The sequence below is a fragment of the Acyrthosiphon pisum genome, chromosome A2 (assembly GCF_005508785.2).
Source record: "Acyrthosiphon pisum isolate AL4f chromosome A2, pea_aphid_22Mar2018_4r6ur, whole genome shotgun sequence".
Classification (NCBI taxonomy): Eukaryota; Metazoa; Arthropoda; class Insecta; order Hemiptera; family Aphididae; genus Acyrthosiphon; species Acyrthosiphon pisum.
Genome location: NC_042495.1, coordinates 64,248,397 through 64,268,799, shown reverse-complemented (window position 1 = coordinate 64,268,799; position 20,403 = coordinate 64,248,397). Strand labels below are relative to the sequence as shown.

At 31.9% G+C, this 20,403-nt stretch overlaps 1 protein-coding gene across 2 annotated transcripts in view; it reads left to right on the top strand.

The window, feature by feature from the left end:
• The window catches only part of LOC100169555 (sodium- and chloride-dependent betaine transporter), a 49,509-nt gene that overhangs the window by 13,397 nt on the left and 15,709 nt on the right, over window positions 1–20,403 (top strand). The window contains exon 1 of one of the 2 annotated variants that reach the window (XM_003242660.4): window positions 15,954–16,130. The exons of the other annotated variant lie outside the window; for it this stretch is intronic. The gene's annotated coding sequence lies outside the window, so the exon portion shown is untranslated. Of the gene's footprint in view, window positions 1–15,953; window positions 16,131–20,403 lie in introns of those variants that run through there. 2 annotated transcript variants of the gene reach the window in all.

Sequence of the window (20,403 nt, the reverse complement as noted above, 5' to 3'; positions counted from 1 at the left end):
TCCTTGAAAATGTATAACTAATAGAATTGGGCTTGCTGAATACGATAGAAAAATCAGCTGACTTGCTATGGAGGTATCACAAAAATCAACTGACTTTAGCGCCTCAGCCACAAATACTAAATGATTTGAAGTAATTAAATTATGTTATAAAAAAGTAATTCAAGTGTCTCCCCACCACAGAAGCTGCTTTCCCCACTTACTCTGCCAGCACACCGTCCCGACTAAAAGCTCGTCCATGAATTTTGTAAAACTTTTAATAACATAATTTAATTATTTAAAATCATTTAGTATATTGGTAGCTGAGGCGCTAAAGTAAGTTAATTTTTTGTGGAAACCCCCCTCCCCCCTCCATCAACCCTCTCACTCTCTGAACTATATAATATGAATGATTAATGAATTCTGACGATGCGACGATATGAAAAGTATGTATGGATAGTTAAAGATTTTTCTCATATTATTTAATATTGATGCAATTTTTTACTCCTTGCAGACTTAAATAAGTATTCGAGTCAGAGAAATCTACTTTTTAATTTGAATTTAATGAAAATACGATACATATATAAACATATATTATCTATTAAAAATAATACATGGTTAATATAAGTTTAGAAAATAATAAATTATTATATTTCAAACGCCTTCAGTTTCTAGTATCAATAATAATATGGTAGGTACCTAAACCTAACTATTGCGAATTGTTTCCGACGCTTTTGTAGCTCGATTAACGAAAACTATATTTAATTGAACACCATCATCATATTCAGTTTATCACTAACTTATTATTACTATTCGATTATATTCAATCATAGGTAGATGGATATATGACGAAGGATGAGGATCGTGCAGAAGTTAATATATATTATTATTCGAATTCTGCTGCAGATAACGCACACTCCGTTCTCCGAAAATATGCTATTGTAGTATACGAAAATAATTATAATAATGATAATAATATTATAAATGGCGACGCCAATCGGTAACGAATTCGAGTATACTTATATCTATATACTTTGTAGAAGAGAAAAACGTCTGTTTTCGCTTGAATACAGAGGTGGAATTTTTTTATGGAACACAAGTGGACTAATATCCTCTACTATATTTTTTAAATATTTTTAGAGCACTCCAATTAATTGTATAGAATATTTATTTAAACATACATTATTTTTGTAATTTTTATTTCCGAAATTGTATTGAATAAGAATTAGACATACAAATTATTATAATAATATTATAGTGCTGCATGTACGGGATATTATAACTATGGAATACAATTTAATAGTTATTAAAAACAATCTTTAACTCACATGAATGATATAACTACAATTATTTGGAATGTGAATAAAATATGACTATTAATTGTTCAAAAATATTTATTTAAATCATTCCAGAAGTAATAGTGGCTACTCGCAAATACCTACCTATAGTTACCTACTAGAATAATAATATTATTGTAATCATTCGTTTGAAGATTGATTGTTATGGGGAATAGTGAGGTTTTTCCACCCACCACGAGTTAGGTCAAGTTCACTAATTTCAAAGGGTGCTAAATGTTGTCAAGTCTATATGTGTGTCCCCTTCTTTTATTTTTCGTGCACTGATCAAATATAATATTCTATTACGTTCACGACGAACATTACAGTGGTATAGGCGTATAGCTTATGGATAAAATGTAGGTACGACTGTTAAAAAAGGTATGTGCAAGTATTATACTGCAGAGCATACACACTGTGCATAAACAGTACGGGCGAGGGAAGAAGAAAACACTAAGAAACGTAAAAATAATATTTTGTAAAACGTAGGAATCGCCAACGACCACACTTTACATTTTATTTTGTAGTCTTTACATTTTATTGTTACGCTCACAGTTTTTTTTTGTTTTTTTCCCGATGCTGAACTGTCTTATTATTTTATTTTATATGTTTGCGTGCTAGTCGGCCCGTGTCGATCCAACTGTTTTTGATCCACGACAGGTATAACTACAACATCAACAACATATCAGGATCCGTTAGAGATGTTATATACTTTTATTATATTAGATATATGCTGGTGAGAGTGAAGTAGGTATATTATACATTATAATTATTATGATGGTACGCGTTTTCCACGGACTTTGGACGTCAGAATGACACGACAACAGTGTCGTAGTCAGAATTTTTAATTTTAGGGGGTGGGAATCGTCTATAAAAAATTCTATTCATGTTAAGTTTTACTGTCTTACATATTTTATGATTATATAAATAATAAATTATTTTTAAATTTTATCATAACCTAATTATCCAAAATTGTTAATTATTAATAATTATTTTGCCCGGCAATCCAATAGTTGAAGATGCTCAGTTGTCTAGGAGCTTCTTCTGCTGGAATAACTGGAATAATTCCTGGTTTTGAAATTATTTTCAGATTTTAAATATTTATTAAAGCCAGTTCATCAAGTGTTTCCTAAATCATCGTTGATCGTAGAATTAAAAATGTATTGGATAGTCAATTTATGTGTCACATAAGACATGTTAAACTATGTCTTATATGTGACACACAAATTGACCATGCAATATGCATACGAACATAAGAGTTTCCGCATGAATTTTTTGAATTTGAATAAAATACAATCCAGACGGTAATAGAACATTAGCTTCTTACTGGCAACGTCGCTGCACGACGAAGATATAAAAAAAATCGAAGTACCTTCCAACATGGCCGTTTTAGGAAAATAATAATAATATTATAAAGACTACGCGTTATATTGTCACCGTAGTGGGTGCGCGAGTCCATTATCTGCGTGACCTACTGAACTGCTCCAATCATAATCATATTCTTATAATACAAAAAACGGTTATCTTTCTCATACGATTGTCATAGTCAGCCTCGTGGACGTGGCTTGGGTGGGGATAACAAGAAAAATAGCACTCAAAGTTGTTATTCCTTTCCCGGAGTAGCTCCATAAATGTGCGTATATCGTATTATAATAACATTTCATCAGATCGATCGTTAATACAAATAATAATATGCTGATTATAATATTGCGTGTTTTGGGCTACAGGTCGACTGGTGATGTGTGTGTGCTCACGCAAAGCAACGAGAAACCGACTCATTGCGACCATGAAAAATATGGCTTAAAAAATTTAACACAAATATTTTATAAAGAACATATTTAAAATAATGTACAAACATAGATTCAAATTGCCTTCAGATATTAAAAATTCAACACTATCATTATTCACTTGAATTTCCTCCGATAAATTAATAGTATAAAATATATAGATATAATAAATTAATAAGTATAGTTATTTAACTTTAAATTTTGCAAATTTTATAATCAAGAAAAGCTCGATAACTAAATTATTTTAATCAATTATTATTAATAGAAACTGAGGTTATATAGTTATTTGTACTCCTTAAAGATTTGACTCGGATTTTGAACTGGACTATTGAAAAAGCTTAACACGTAGGTACTTCGTTTCCTTAGTTTTTTTGCAAAACCGAACAATCTGTCATAAATTAAAATTGTTAAATCTAATCTAATATTCATACATCAATCAATAATATGATCAATGTTTTCCGATGAACGAAAATTAAAATATTACGTATTACAAAATTCAATGTAATAACCGATATAGGTATATTGATTTTTTTTATATAATATGAGTACCTATAGACTATATAGTACCTACATATCATGATATTATTATGATATGGGTGGTAATTCAAGTACATCCAAATGATATACTGAAATTGCCTCTAAAAACATCTGGAGGCGATCGGAGTAGAACAGAAAAGTCACCTACCTACCTAAAGATCTGGAAGGCAATTTATTCGTGTTCACAGAAAAAAAATTGGCCTGTATATAATAGCCTATAATAGTAATATATAGTATGATTAGCAAACGAAGGAAATCGCCATCCAAGAGGCCAACGCCCAACTCCGTTCGCGATAGAATAATGTTCGTATTTAATTGTTATGTTTTATGTGCTACGAGTACCTATACATAATATTATATGTACTATAACGGTACCACTCGCAGGAAGCAACTGCGACAGTGTGGGATTGTACGAATACGGAATTTTCGTGGTCAATAAACTCTGTGAGTGTGTGTGTGTGTGCTTCGTCTATATTATAGTACAATATAATAATAATAATAATAATAATATGATATACGCGCACCCACATACATATATAGGTATATAATGCATTGGCAATATCTACACGTAGGATGTGTTTTTTTCGTCTTATGAATCCAAAAGACGTCTGCAGTCGTATTGTGTTTCATCGTAAAATTATTTCTTGTTAGTTTATCAAATTGTAAATAAAAATAAATAATAATACCTATATTATACGTCCAGACGACCGGAATACGTGTTGTTATCTGAAATGTCATCTTCGGCTACCTATAGTCTCTTTTATATTACAACGAAATACACTATTATACCTACGACTGAGTTATACGTAATCGTCACAAATATCAAAATGTACCTATAGATTCACGTAAAAATGTTATGATATATATTATATATCTACAGTAGTATCAGATATTATGATGATAAGTCTAGAGAACAGAAGTCATTGCACTAAAAACTTAATAAGTTGTTTGCAGCATTGCTGTAAAAAAATCTAAAATTGTATTAAAAAATAAAATGTCTAAAAGTTTTGTTAATTTATCTATTTTTATAAAATACATTTTTACCTTACTTAGAAATAAATTAGGTAGATACACCAAAAAATATATGCAAGTTTAAGAACTTCCGATCCCTAATGAATAACACATTACAAATACCGCGAACCAATTTCTTATTACAATATTCCGTATACCGTATTCCTACATAACCTATATTAATATATTACGTTGTATAATAGGACATTTTATTTTAATATGTTATCTATCACAACTCTATCAAATACAATGATTAGAATTACGTGTGCACGATTTTCAATCCGTTTCGACACAAAATATCGTATTATAATAACTCCGAATAAAATATGTGTATACTATATATAATATTAAAATATAATAATATAATGTATAATATATCGGTAGTCACCGTGGCAAAAAATCTAACCCGGCTAATATCTTTGTAATAATATATTAATAATATGGACGCTCACGATTGCTGTTCCGTCGGGTCAAAGTTTCTTGTGAATTCACGAAATTGTATTATTTAATATTATCAACAAAAGTTGTCCATCTATTGAGTGATTGTATATATTATTTACAAACTTAAGACTGTACATTTCTAAAAATAACTATATAATATACCTAATCTTATAAGTAGGTATACGGAAAATGTATTCTTTTTAGCTTGTTGTAAGACATGATTTTCTTAATCAAAGTTTGAACCAGGTACTCATTCAGTTTTAAATGAAATATTTAAATGAAGGATAAAAGTCCTTAAAAATGGTTTTACAAAACTAAATGATAGATGTAATATTACTAATATTGGATCTAGTGTTTATTATATTTGAACCATTTAAGATTTTAGATTATCAATTGGTAATTAGGTAGGTATTTACATTTTCAACTTTTCAAGTCACTACAGCCCTCTCATACCTTCAAAACCCATTATCATGGACTTATTATTCTTAGTACTTACACAAAGTAAACAAACTATAGGTACTCGTTTGAATATTGGTTTTAAAACGTTATCATTTTCAGAAAAATTATTTGTTAATTAATTATTTACAGATGAAAAGTAAGGGTCTCATTTCAAATATAGAAATTTGTATATCCACAGAACACTTCTTAAATAGTACAAAAATCTTCAAGAATTTGGCAATATGGCCTTTAAATATATTTAAACATTCTAAAAAATCATGTTTAAAATAACTGCATTATTGAAGAAAAAAGGGGTGAGCAGGCTCGGTGAATCACCATCGTCCTGTATATGTATGATTCGTGATTATTTCTAGCTAGTTCTTGGTAAGTTCATGCTAGTGAAATTTTTCTCCATTTTAAATAATATTATTAACAATTTTGTTCCGTTTTATTATAATCCTATATATTTTCTTGAACTCCCTTAGAAAAAAAAATACTAATATTGTTGGTAAAAAATTATTTTAATCACGATTTAGCATGTTATTGTAATTAAAAATTGTGATTTACATCAAATATTTACTTAGTTGTATAACCTGTTAGTTCCAATCAATTACCTGCTTACGGGTTACCGGTTATTTAATCGGGCGTTGTTGCATTAATATTACCGTGTAATTAAAATCACGGTATAATCACGAATTTATCCACCCTCTTCATATAAATAGTAATAAAAATAGATTTGACATTTATTCGAAGACTCAAATATCGAACTAGAAACGATCGGCCTCAGTCGGTGGTGGATATGTGGGTCGCGGGTCGGGCGGGTGTATACATTAATCTGCCGTAGTCAAACTGTCAAATTTTATGTGTATTACCTAGTATAATAATCATATTATCATACTATTATTGTAAATAGGCTGCAGCAAGTCGCCATAGACCTACATGCATGTCACACGCACACGTGGAATAGCGTGCGCACAAAATATAATAATAAGCGATCAACGCCAAAGAGTGGGGGGAGGAATAAGGACTGAAAAAGATCATCGACCTCGTAATGATATAATATTATACAGTGTGTCACTGCCGCCGTTTGTCTGTCATCGTGCACGCCGTCCAAATGCTACTTATATTATATTTAATAATATTGTAAAACATAGTCGCTTATCTAGTCATCTACCCGTCCCCCTCCCAACCTTAGGATTAAACATTCGCGCGCAAACCATATGATTTTGAGTATATGGTGCCCAAGTGGATACATCATTGTGGTGATTTGAATTTTAAAGATGATACATTAAAAATGTATCGATACGCGTGGCTTTTTTTAGAAAAAAGTTAAAATACGATCGGTTAGTTCGATGTCTATACGATATGGTTTGTTGTAACGCGTATAATAGTATAATAATATTATATAATGACTTCTCCAAAATCCTATTGCAAAAAAAAATAAAAAAAACGTACAGTATGAAAAAGTAAATTCAAATTTGAAAAAAGTCCGCATTACCACAGGACAGACCTGAAATGGTACGAAAAAAAATCAAAGTATTTTGAAATGTATACCTATATATACCTAATACATATATTATATAGTCATAAAATGTATTTAAAAATTCCAAAAATCAAAGTTTGAATAAATGCACCATTTAAGGATAAAAGAAGCGCGGGCATAATCGTTCAATCACCCTGTATATTGGCATAATATGCGTGTGTTATATTATTATTGTACATTTTTTTATTACATCGCATACCGCGGATGGCTTTTTTTCTCGGCGCCTCTCAAACAGGTGTGTAGCAGCTGAGCAGCTGGCGACACGGTCGGCGACGACGCCGGAAGAAACGCGATCGCGTACATTTTCGTACTATACCCGCCTACGATGGCAACGGCGCGTGGTGATAATAATATCATTATGTGATGCATGTACCTGGGTATAAAATGGTATCGTCCCGTGACCTGAGCACGAACAGCGTATAATAATATTATATTGTTGATAAACGAGCGTGATGTGTATGTATATGTAGGTACATCGTATATGTACATCGTAATATCGTATATCGTGGCGGAAAAGAGGATGCAAAAATCATTATTATTTTTTTTTTATTCGAGGAAGTGGGTGCACCGTATTCTCTATAATTTTATATCGTAAGCTACCAAGTTAAACATCGCAGACTACTTTGCGTGTCCGCGTTGAACTGAAGCGAAATTTGCAGGTTCAATGTTCATACTGTATAAAAATGATTAATTATATGTGTATATACTTGCAATACGTGCATTTATAAACGTAGGTGGTTAATGGGACTTGGACCCCCAACCACCAAAAAGGTACTACATTTATAATTGTCTGAAATTTATATAATTAAGCCAATTATAAATAATAATTATTAAAAACACCATCGTATTGTATTTACTTGAATAAATTAAATGTAAGTTGAAGCATAAACTAAGTTTTTTTTGGACTTCCAAAAAAATATCGACCATTTGTCTATACAGACAAGGACGTCCGCGGGGTTTATAATGTGGGGGGGAAATCATTTTCCGATATAACCTATTGGTATTAGGTATTATATTATATATACTATATAATTTTTAAATATTATGGTTTTTTTAAATAAAAATGTGTATTCATATAAATAAACTAAGTATCTATAATAAGTAATAGAAATAACAACTAAAATAATTATTGGATATTCACCTGGCCCGTTTATTACCTAACTATATAATACGACGACGCGTTGCTCAAGTAACGCTATCAGTGATCACAGTCAGCAATCTAGCCTAATTTTAATATATTATTTATATACAAAAACAATTTTCATGTACGTATTGAATACTGTGTATATATGTCGTAAATCGAAATATTATACATACCTACATGTTAAATCTATATAAACAGTGAACATTTTATAGACAAGAGTCTGAGGGACAACTGCCGACTGTCCGGCTTGCCTGCCTTCTCCCCTTGAGGACTCCCTTGCTTATACTATATTATGTATAAATGTGTAAATATCAGATTTGAGTATTCGACCAGAAGACTTGTTTATATATTATACAGTCATAATAAATAATATATAGGGTTTGAACATTCTTAAATGGGATGCTTTGCCTTACCCCATAACCATATACAATGTATACCTATCATACAATAAAAAGCAATTACATTTTGTACATTGCAACGTTCTCGTAATAATAAATTCGTATAAAACAATTATAATAATTTTGATCGCAATATTGTTTTAACCCGACGCGTTTGAGTTACACGGTTCGTGTATTTCAACACACACAGCATATTACGCACGACGATAACGGGATGACCGATAGACGTTTGTGCTAGTCACGTTCGTCATCTATACGCATTGAGAAATTAATCGCAATTTCATAATTCGCGGAAAATAAAAAAATTAATTAAAATTAATTAATTAATAGTAAAAAAGCAGTTTAATTATTTTTTACGACAAATCGTAAAAACATTTTAATCATTGTAAATACAAAATACTATATATACTATTCAGTTATAGTTATCGTCGAACTCGTTGAGAGTTCGAATACATTATAATGATATACCTAAACGGTATTTGACGAAGATCCGTCGTACTACACGTGATAAAATCCATTGTCAGACGGATTTCTTTTATATTTTATCTCGTATTTTATATTATATATTGTTACATAACGACATTTCAATATAATATTATACATTGTGTTTTATTATTATTATTAGCTAGATTAATAATATACCTCAGTAAGAAACGGGTATATAATATTTTTTTTGGCCCTCTATAGGAATACTTTTTAAGACTATACACCTGCAAGCTACAGATACCACACGTGTTTTAAACCTACAGAATAAAACATCAAGGATAGTCACATCGTAAAATAATAATAATAATAATAATAATAATAATAACATAATTATCGTCGAACTACAGCTGTACTCGTGCATATATATATATATATATATTACAAATTACAATATCCAAGGCTAATTAAAATCGGCCGAACGAATTTGTGTTTTGATAATATTCTAAATGCTCCATTATAGTAAAATAGTAAAATATTAAAAACAAAATGTTGTCAATTCGCATAATATTATAATATTGTTGTGCAAATTTTATGCTATTATAATATTATAATAATTTAAATATATTACCGAATTGCGTATGTACGCGTTTCCTGCACAATGTACGTTTAACGCGTTAAGCTCGTAATATTATTATAATAATTTTTACTTTTTAGTTTCATGCACAAGTACTTTATCTTTTATATCATATTATCTGTGCATAAGAGCGAGAAAAAAATACTTATAACTATTTACTATCTGTACATTAATACAATTTTGAGATCTCGCGGAGATTATTCGAATGCCTGTGTACACTTTGTATCTATTAGATTTGTTTTCTTTTGTACAGATTTCACCGCTTGTCTTTAACAGTAGTACATAATATATAACTTATCAGTGACGAAAAGTAACAATTATTATAATATATACCTATAATAATATACAATTATCGTGTACACCACTACCATCATCAAGCATGTCGATTGTCTTCGTCGTTTGACAATGCATATAGATATGACATTTGTATAGAGTATAATACATATTGTATCATTTGTAAAGAATATAATATACTTACGACGACGCATATACAGAATGCGGTAGTATATCTCGTTCGTTTGCCGTGTCAAAACACACTTTACAGTGTGATTAACATATTATTATAGGATCCCCTCCATATTTTATCAATATGGATTTATTCAAGTTTTGATTTTTGGAATTTTTTAACACGCTATATTTTTAAACATATCCGAGTATATAACCGCTATCGGAAACTACTCCGAGGCACTTAGAATTCAAGTACCTATACGCACATAAATCATTAAGGATAAACGATAGTGTCGGTATAATATATTTTAATTTATATTAATTTTGACGATGTTCAGTGAAACACTCTGTACATAACATACGTCCGACCGAAAAAGTTACACAATAATATAATAGTAATAATAATGTGTTATGTCGTAGCGTTTGTCGCAGACACAAAAGTTCACGGGACACAGTCTGCGTATTTTACAATGGATTTGTCGACGAAACCGAAAAGTAAATCGTGTATTGAGTAAAAAAATAATAACAGCACGATGACGAATGAGTTTCGGTTTTCGTGCTCTCGGATTTTTTTCGAGCCGTATTATTATATATATATATAATATAATAATTATAATACTTGCGCGTGCGTTTGACGTCATTTCGGTAAACTCGGCGGCACGCGCTTTCGGTTTCGATTCGTAACGAACGATTTCTATGGAACAATGGCGGTGATTCGTTTCATATACATATTATATTGTATAATATAATATAATATGATCTATATACTTTATACTGTGCCTATATAGTCGTCGTAGTTGTCGCTTTCCTGCTCGCATTCCGCAGGTTATGTTTGTGGAAAATAAAAATAAAACCTCCGAAAGGATAATATAACGGTTCGATTTTATTTCGTACGCGAAACAACTCCAATAAACATAACATAACATAAATACTCAGATAATTAACTATCGTTTAACATAATATATTATTGTGCTTGCGTCTCCCGTGATTTGCGACGAAATGTGCTACAGCACCACGTCACGGCTGGGAATCAAAAACTGCAAGAGATTTTACTTTTTTCTAATATTTCTGCACAAAAGATTCACATTTATATGTTTTACGGACGTTGAGCATTTACAATGAAGCTTCGACGGATATAGGTATTATATATTATTGCTATATTATACTGGTGTTAGATGTATTCACGCCGAGGTCGTCGAACCTGAACTTGGGTCTATTGGTTTATTTTTATTCCGGCACGTGCGTTATCCGCTATTTGAATCGTTTCTTTCGATTTCGATCCATTATAATTCCTGCTGTATTTTAGATCGACCACAAGATATTTTACGCACTGTCAATTTTGTGGATACCTAAATATACGCGCCTATATCGTCGATTTCTATCTATCTATATATATAATATATCCATCGCGATTCTGAGTCGTCTGCATCTATACTAAATAATAATATACCTTAGAGGTATCGGCCTGACGGCCTCTGCAGTATACAACACTTGCATGTTCTGATTTTTTTATTTGCCATATTATTTATAGAACCGTTACGAAAACAATAAAAAAACACGATAATTCATACTGCCTGGTCCATTGTTCGAGGTACCGATCCATCGAAAAACTGGTTCTCTTCCCGTCCTCTTAACCCTCTGCATTTACGATGTAGGTGACCCATAACATACACTTTTGTGGACTTTCGCACACTCATAATTTATATTTATTCATTTAGAATATAACACTTCACAAAAGGTAATTCTAATTGTTTTCACACTACCTAATCTATATAAACATAACTTAAATGAGTTAACAAAAAAACATTAATTATATATTGTCCAGCTTCGAACTAGAGTTTATAATTTTTCCACTAAAGGCCGTGTATTTTAAGACATTCCAAACTTGTATCGTCAGGTAAAAAGATTATTATAGAAGATTACACCAGGCATTATAATATAATTACATGAGGTACAATAATATTATATTAGAATCATTATGTTATAATATTAGGTATATACGTGTATACAGGATTGACCACCGTGTTTTCCCGTCTTCCCAAAATCCCATGAAGTCAACACATTGCACAGGAATATTATAACATACTATATTATAATAATGTATAATCTGTATCGCAAAAATTATTATGACGATTGACGGTAAACCAAATACATGAAATTTAGGTCAGAACTAAACCAATATAATAATATGACTGAGCCGATTAAACTGCGTTACTCGGCGTTTTCGGCTTTCATTGCTCGCCGTAAACGACATTTTCATAGTTTTCGCAACGCGTATGTTTATCGTATTACCTATACCTACACGTTATAATATATAGTTAATCAGATTTCGTGTAACCGTGTTTTACATAGGTACTATTCATTTCAACGTGTCGATATGAACTCTCATCCCGGATCCCTCGACGTGTGATACTTTGCAGTCATACATCCTGTTTCACAGATACAATATGAAATTTTGAGAAGTGTTTATATTATATAAATATAATAGATACTACACTCATATTTATTTTAATATTAATATAGATTAAACAATTTACATAAATTATGGTGTTTTAAAATTTTATATTTACAGTGAATTCGCTAGTATACACATAATATAATAATTTAGACGTTTCTTGGGACTTAAAAAAAAGGTTGTGTACTCGTTTATTAATTGCAGACTGTAGTTGTGGTATATAGTCGATTCTCGAGTATTACTATATAATGAGTATAAATTAGTATTCCGGTGTCTATAATATAACGAAAAAAATATTAAAATTATCGGTAATATACTCCTGTTGCTAAATAGGACATGTTAAGGTTCTGTTGAGCATAATCAATTGAACCAACTTTTATTCGAATTATTACAATTATATTACGTTTGATTTGAAGAGAAACATATCATAATGGTAATAACTGGTGAGTGGCGATGAAGTATTTGCGCTTTGTGGTCCATGAATGAGAAATTACTATATTATGTATACTTTCACTTGGTTATAAATCACTGTTTTAAATACATTTGTGTAGCTATAATTAATTACATTGTGTACACATCTTTAATAGAATAGTAGAATCATAATATTATACTAAATATTATTATAATAAGCGTATTGTGTACATAACTGGTTGTTATTGCTATATTTTGTGTATTCAGAAGTGTCACGACTCACGTTAATAACATGAAAAATTATATGTTTTAACTTGTATACCTACATAGTACATACAAATGCTGTTAAAAAATACTTAAATAAATATAAACATGAGTTATCTGCTAACTTAAATAGTTAAATGTATTCAAATTTTAGATTCAAATACATAATTTATTTGTGTTACAATTTGAGTTTTGGAGAAGAAAATTAAATTCAATATTGAGGGTAGAAAATTTGATCAAGTTGGTACTTTGGGAAATAAGAAATTCACTATATTTTTGTTAATAGTTGAAAATGTCTAACAAAAATACAGTTTGACGTGAATATTTCCACAACACTAGTTTCCGACAACATGTTGTTATTTAGTATTAGTTAAAAATATCAATCGTACAGAATTTGTAACTCTTTTGTAACTTGTATTATCATTTTGTCTACTCATTATAAATTTACAAAATAATCATATACTGATATTCTAAGCTATTTATGTTTTATACTAAGAATCTATTCCCGTTATTCTAAAGTGTTGACATAATGTTATATTATTATTTTATACGTTATGTTTTTGGTGAAAAATAGTTCAACCTATACGGCTATACCGAATTTATTAAGATTCAAGAAAATACGAATATCATAATAAAACATAAGCCAACCTTATAGATCCTGTTTCACCCACGTCCTGTATAGCCTAGAATCGTATGCAATGTATGCAATGATTTGTAAATAAAAACACACTAAATTAATGAGACAGTTTCCAGTGGGGTTTTTTTAAATAATTAAAATAATATTTAAATGTATTAAAATATAATACGTGCTAGATATTTTTTCTTTTAATCATACGCCGCGCCGGTGCGTATTCCTACTCGTATACCTATCGTAATAATAACTTATAAGTTATAACCTATTCAGAGATAAATAAAATGCCAAATATATCTTCTATTAGGTTGCATCGTGATTAATATTAAAATATATGCGCGTGGTGCAGAAATACATTCACAATCTCGATAGATTTACTGTGTTTACGGTGCTCAGTTAAATCGCGCTTGTATGAAAAAATATTGAATCGCGACGACTACGACAACAGCGACGTCGGGCAAAAACCTGTTCCTCCGGGGTAGCCCGCGGTGTGCCCTTCACGAGTACTTGAACTACCTTAACCCCGTCGTGAGATCGACATCAGAACAAAACCGCACACGTCCAACGTGTGTGGAGGAGCATCGTACTTTTTGTTTCACGCCGATAGCAATAATAATTCGTCCAGGGTAATTTTTTTTTTACACAAGTTTACCCACTGGAATTGATTGCATGATTTTAATATTTATTTTTACAAAATTAATTACTCCATCAAGGCCGCTGATTCAGATATTTCGTACCCCGGAGCAGTTATTTTTCACATCACCTTAAAAATATAAATGCTAAATCATGTACAATGAACACAATATACACAAGTATCTATATTATATATTAGTAAGCAGTAAGCACCGAATGAACTATATTTTGTTTCAAAATAGTTATATCAATAATATTTTATAATAACATTTTAACAGAAAAATAATAATTCTTACATATACAAGTTATAATATTATTATTACTGATGAATATAAATGTGTAATAGAAATGATTACTTATGGCGAATCCCGAACGGTATATGTTAAACGATATTACACTGCAAATAAAATATATTATTCTAGTTATAAAAACAAATAATTCTAGTGATTTATAATAGTATAGCTTATAAAATATGTCATATAAAATTATAAAACTATACTGTCACCGAGGAGGTGCCTCATATAATGACCTCCCTGTAATCTAGGACTGCAGTTTGATACAATATTTTCATAACAAAACTAATTAAATTTAATACCTCAGTTTTAGCGATTATTACCGTGTTTAGAAGAATATATTATTATTAATATATATTTTAGAAAATTTGGTTTTTTCACAAAGTATTTCGAAGCTTAACTTTATTTAATTGCCAACTGATATGACCACATTTATTGCTGTAATTAATATTATTATTGTATTGACTACAGTATGACTAAATTATATACTACGCGGAAGACTCTTAGGGCCGTTCTTACAATGTCCGGTAAAGTGTCGGTTAACGCTAATCGACTGATAACAGATTTTTTTACCGGCAGAAATCAGCCGGTTAAGTGTCGGTTAACTTTAACCAGACATTGTAAGAACGGCCCTTATTATATTACGTAGGAACGCGTGCAGGAAAAACACGACGAATTATTCGCGTTTATAAATAAAAAAATGTTGGCGCAATAATGCTGTACCTGTACGGTATATGTCAAAAAAAATAATAATATTTCGTTTCGGAGAGGGCAAAATCAAAGGTTTAAAAAAAAAATAAAAAACGGGTCCGAGAAAACGCGAATTTCGCGGTGAAAACGCTTAAAAAAAACGGTAGAAAACTATCGTTAAACAGACTACCTACCTATATAATATATTAATACTATTTCAACACGATAAGTCCATCTAACGGGAAGACGGCGGCGGCAGTTCGCGAGCGCACCGGCGGCGGCCCACACCGCGCTGTATCGACGCGTACCTACTCCATTTTAGACTCGTCTCGTCAGTCCGCCGAACCGGTTGTTTGTGTGTATGCGTGTGCGAGCAGTGCGTCTCTTTTTATTTTATTTTTTATAGTTAGTCGTTGCCGCCGCCGCCTTTTTTATTCTGTTTCTTTTCGTATTAATAATTATTATTATTACTTTATTAAATATTTATGCTGTTAGTATTTTCGTCGTCGACATAGGAACACCTAAATTATTCATACACTCACGGACTCACGGTTTTCGCGACAGGCAAAACGATACTATAATATGTTGTAGAAACACCGCCACCCCGCGTACCGACGTCACCGGATGTTCACTCCAAGTAAAACAAAATTATAATATACCGTTTTGGCGGTGATTTTCGCGCGTATTTCAGTCTCCACCGCCACCGACCCTCGACAGTCCGGCCGCGCATGGTTGATATTACAATATAATATTATAATAATTTATAAGTTTATAACATTTCCTTAAAATTTTCTGCGGGAAAGGGGAGGCGTCCATAATGTTTATTTTGTTTTGTACCTACCTGCCTATATATTATTATTGTTGAATATTATTATTATTACAATTTGCATTAGTATACCACATATTAATATGTATACTGCAATAATTATCAGTTGAAATATCTGTACAATACTTATATGATATTAAGATACTTAAACATTCAAATACGATTTACCCTCTATTATAATAATTGCGCTCTTTGTAACACATCTTCATATAGGTATGCTGTAATTTCCAACAGTTACACTATTAATAATATCAACAAGTTTCCAACCACGTTAGTGTCATTCCTATTCACAACGACAAATCTACTCACAGTGCGCTGCAGCTGCAGGTTCATCGTCATTACTCATTATAATACATTTATATAGATATTATTGTTTCATTTGTGGTCCGAGCGAATAACGATCACGTCGATCAGAGGCTGCGGTGGGTACCCACATATTATTATATATCACATATTCACACACCGGACAGAACGCGCAGTGAAATTTGGGTTGAGGTCGAATATTATTATGTGCGCTCGAGCCGAAAAAGCGCGGTTGTCCGATTCTGCTGATCTCTCGTGAGCGTACTTAATTCAAGGAGACGCCGTTGCACAAAAGTCCGTTACTATAATAAAATATTAGGTATCTAGTCCAAAGGTCATAGTTAAATGCGTACGAATATCTGTTTGTGTGAATGCTTATTGCCTATATCATACTGTCACTAGGTAACAATAATAACTATTTTGTTGATCGATTGCACTTTCCCAACATAAGAGTTCATTTATTTAGAAAATAAATATGCGATTTTTTTTTTCGTTTACCCTGAAAAAAAATATAACTACAATAATTAGTAATTGACCGAATTTTCTCTTCGAGACATCACACGTCTGTGGTGAAAATATACACACTTTCTCTAGATGGAAAATGATCAAGTTTATAATATGACTAGACGTAATTTTTTCTACGCTGGTCATTATTGACATCAATATCACATACCCACGATTTATCGCAATTTTTAATAATTAGTGATAAAATAAACTTTTCATTTCTAAATTAATTATTTGATATAAATACACCCACGCGCTCATATAAACGTACATTTTAATGTATCTATTATATATATGTATATATTTTATATTACCTACTCCTTTCGTCGTTAAAAATCAAAAAAATTATGCTATTTAAAACGTAAACATTATTATTAATAGGTATGTATCTACTAAATATTGATATTTTTAATATTTCAAATTTAATTGACATGGCGTTTTAAAACCAACGTTTATAGCCATTTTCGTCACGGATGGCCCGTCGACGACGCACATTAGTATTCTAAAGAAGCGGTCGCAAAAATAATAATATAATAACATCGAAACGAAATATTATAATAATGATTATACCCACGGGATGTTCTCCGCGCGGGCATTGTTATCGCCACGCTTTGAGCTAGGAATTTTAACGCCCCGCAAAGTATCCACCACGTTAGTTGTATGAAACACAATAGGACAAATAACGCGTGATCTGAATGCAAGTACAATGCTACAAACACACGACGGGCCACGTGAGATACCGAATCGTGCGATTATTTGAATACAAAAATATCTGAGATAATATACGCGAATCCCATTAGTCATTTCCTATGATAACTTGCAGTGAACGCAAATATATATCATTATGATAATTATTGTTATTATATGTGACACACGCGTAACTTGAATCACATCTCCGCATACATCAATTATCTATATAAACTATAAACATACGTCGAGATGTATTCGATCAAATCGTGGATACTCGCATTACGGCGAGAAGTTATGACCTATGCAATCTGACTAGAGGAGACATAAAATATACAATATAATGATAATTAATAATAATACGTAGGTATGTAGTCGTTATTACGCGTTTGTTAAAATATTAATATATTTCATTCAAACCATTTTGTTTTTCTCAATCCCGTTTCACAAAACTCTAATTATTATTTAAACCAATAGTAACCATTTATAAACAAAAATGTCCATCGTAAATCTCAAAATCCATGTTTGAGCTACTCCCGGGTGGACCTGTACCTTACCCTGTTTAAATTAGCCCATCTTCTTCCCATAGGTATAATCTATCTCTGAACCAAATTTCATCGCAATTGGATGAACGGTTTAGGAATGTACAAATAACTGACAGACAGACTAATACATTCATTTTTCTATATTATATTATACCTAATATAGACTACATTTGGCTTAAAATATAAATGTGTAATATCTACTCTAAAAACTATCTGCTACGATAAACTTGTATAATTGAGATAAACCAACACTATCATCTACGAGTAAATATTTTAATTTATATTTTATACAATAATTTATACCAGGGGTATGAAACTCCGTGAATTGGCCGAATCGGGTGATTGTGGCCTTGAACACGGTCTCCAGGTGTGGCATACGTAATCTATGATAAAAATAAACAGTTGAAACAACCCGACCCCGCGCAGAATACCCTGCCAATTAGGCGGAAACGGTTTTTCAATATGGGTATAACATCATGCCAGTGTTACGGAAACAGTTTCATTGTTCGGACTTCAGATTACAGAAACACTTCACCCATCAGCTGATTGAGTTTCGCTTCTATATTGTTCTATGATTTATACAATACGACTTATATACGGGTGCAAACTGCACAAGATGAATCCAGCCATCGCCCCTTTTACATTTCTATATTCGTCCGCCCTCGAAAGTATCAAGTTGGTAGGTATATGAATATAATATATCATATAATATCATTCAACCTGCAGCAGTTACGATAGGATATCGAGAAATATAATTCTAATAAATTGACGGCACTGTGACAATGGATTTAGCTATAATCCCGCGGGGACTCAAATCATGGGCACATAATATATAGTAACGCGACCAATATAGGAACTAGGAAGCTCCACGTCGGTATTGAGTTGCCATCGCTGTCGTTGGTAAATTTCCTGTTAACGTGCTGCTTTGGAAATTGCTCGGTGAAACTCGACACCGACTGTACAGCTGGCTCGTGTCGAATCGCGTTGACGATGAACGATTGCGCTCAATGAAATCGCTACATGTTTTCTTTTTCAGCTGCATGTTATTATATCAAACATCGATTTTCATCCGTCCTCCGTGTTATTATTTTTGTTTCGCTATATTTTTTGATGTAAATTATCTAGGACCTCGTACTGTAACTTATCTGGGTCGCCGCGGAGTAAGTCAATGGTCGGGCAATAATAATCTCATATTATTATTTATTATAACGTCGCGCGTCGTCCGTGCGGCTTGTGCGTGCCGCAGTATATAACTCGGGGAAACGAGAAAAAAAAAACCATACCTATGTACTAATATTGTAATACAGGGTGATTCACCGCAAGCATGCTAACCGCCATTTTTTTCTTTGAACTTATTCAAATTTTGATTTTTGGAATTTTTAAAAGTAGGTACTCAACAAACTACTATGTTTTCATATTCTTGATTTTTTTGTACTACTTAAAGAGCGTCCAGCGCTAATATAAACTCCTATTTTTCAAATGAGAACCCCCTTTTTTACTGTAAATTATTTAGTAAACCATTATTAAAACCGTTATTAAAATGTTTATACTATACTGAATATCTCCATAGGCTACCTACTATCTTTAAGCGATACAAAAAATCACAAACATTTTTAAGCACGGTGTTCAAGTATATTTAAAAATTCCAAAACTCTGATTTTGAATAACTGCATCATTGAAGAATAAAAAATTGGGTGAGCTCAGTGAATCACCCTGTATAATGTGTACACAAAGAAACGATCAATTTATTTCCCTTCATTGTTGTCGCCCCCCCCCCCCTCTCACTTGCCCCGGGCCATGCAAGTACAGCTGGCGTATTATATCCGACTAGGTAGATACGCAAGTCCGGTGAATTAGACTCATCGCGTGCGTTTAAAAGCACGGCGGGAGAACAAATAAACAAACAACGATAACGAGACCAGTAGGAACTTCGTGACCGGTCCCTTATTAGGTCAATCGCGGCGAGACCCGCTGGAACGGAGAAAAGAGAGACCGGACGAGACGGAGTAGATGGGGACTGAAAACCACGCGCGATTCGCCTCCCA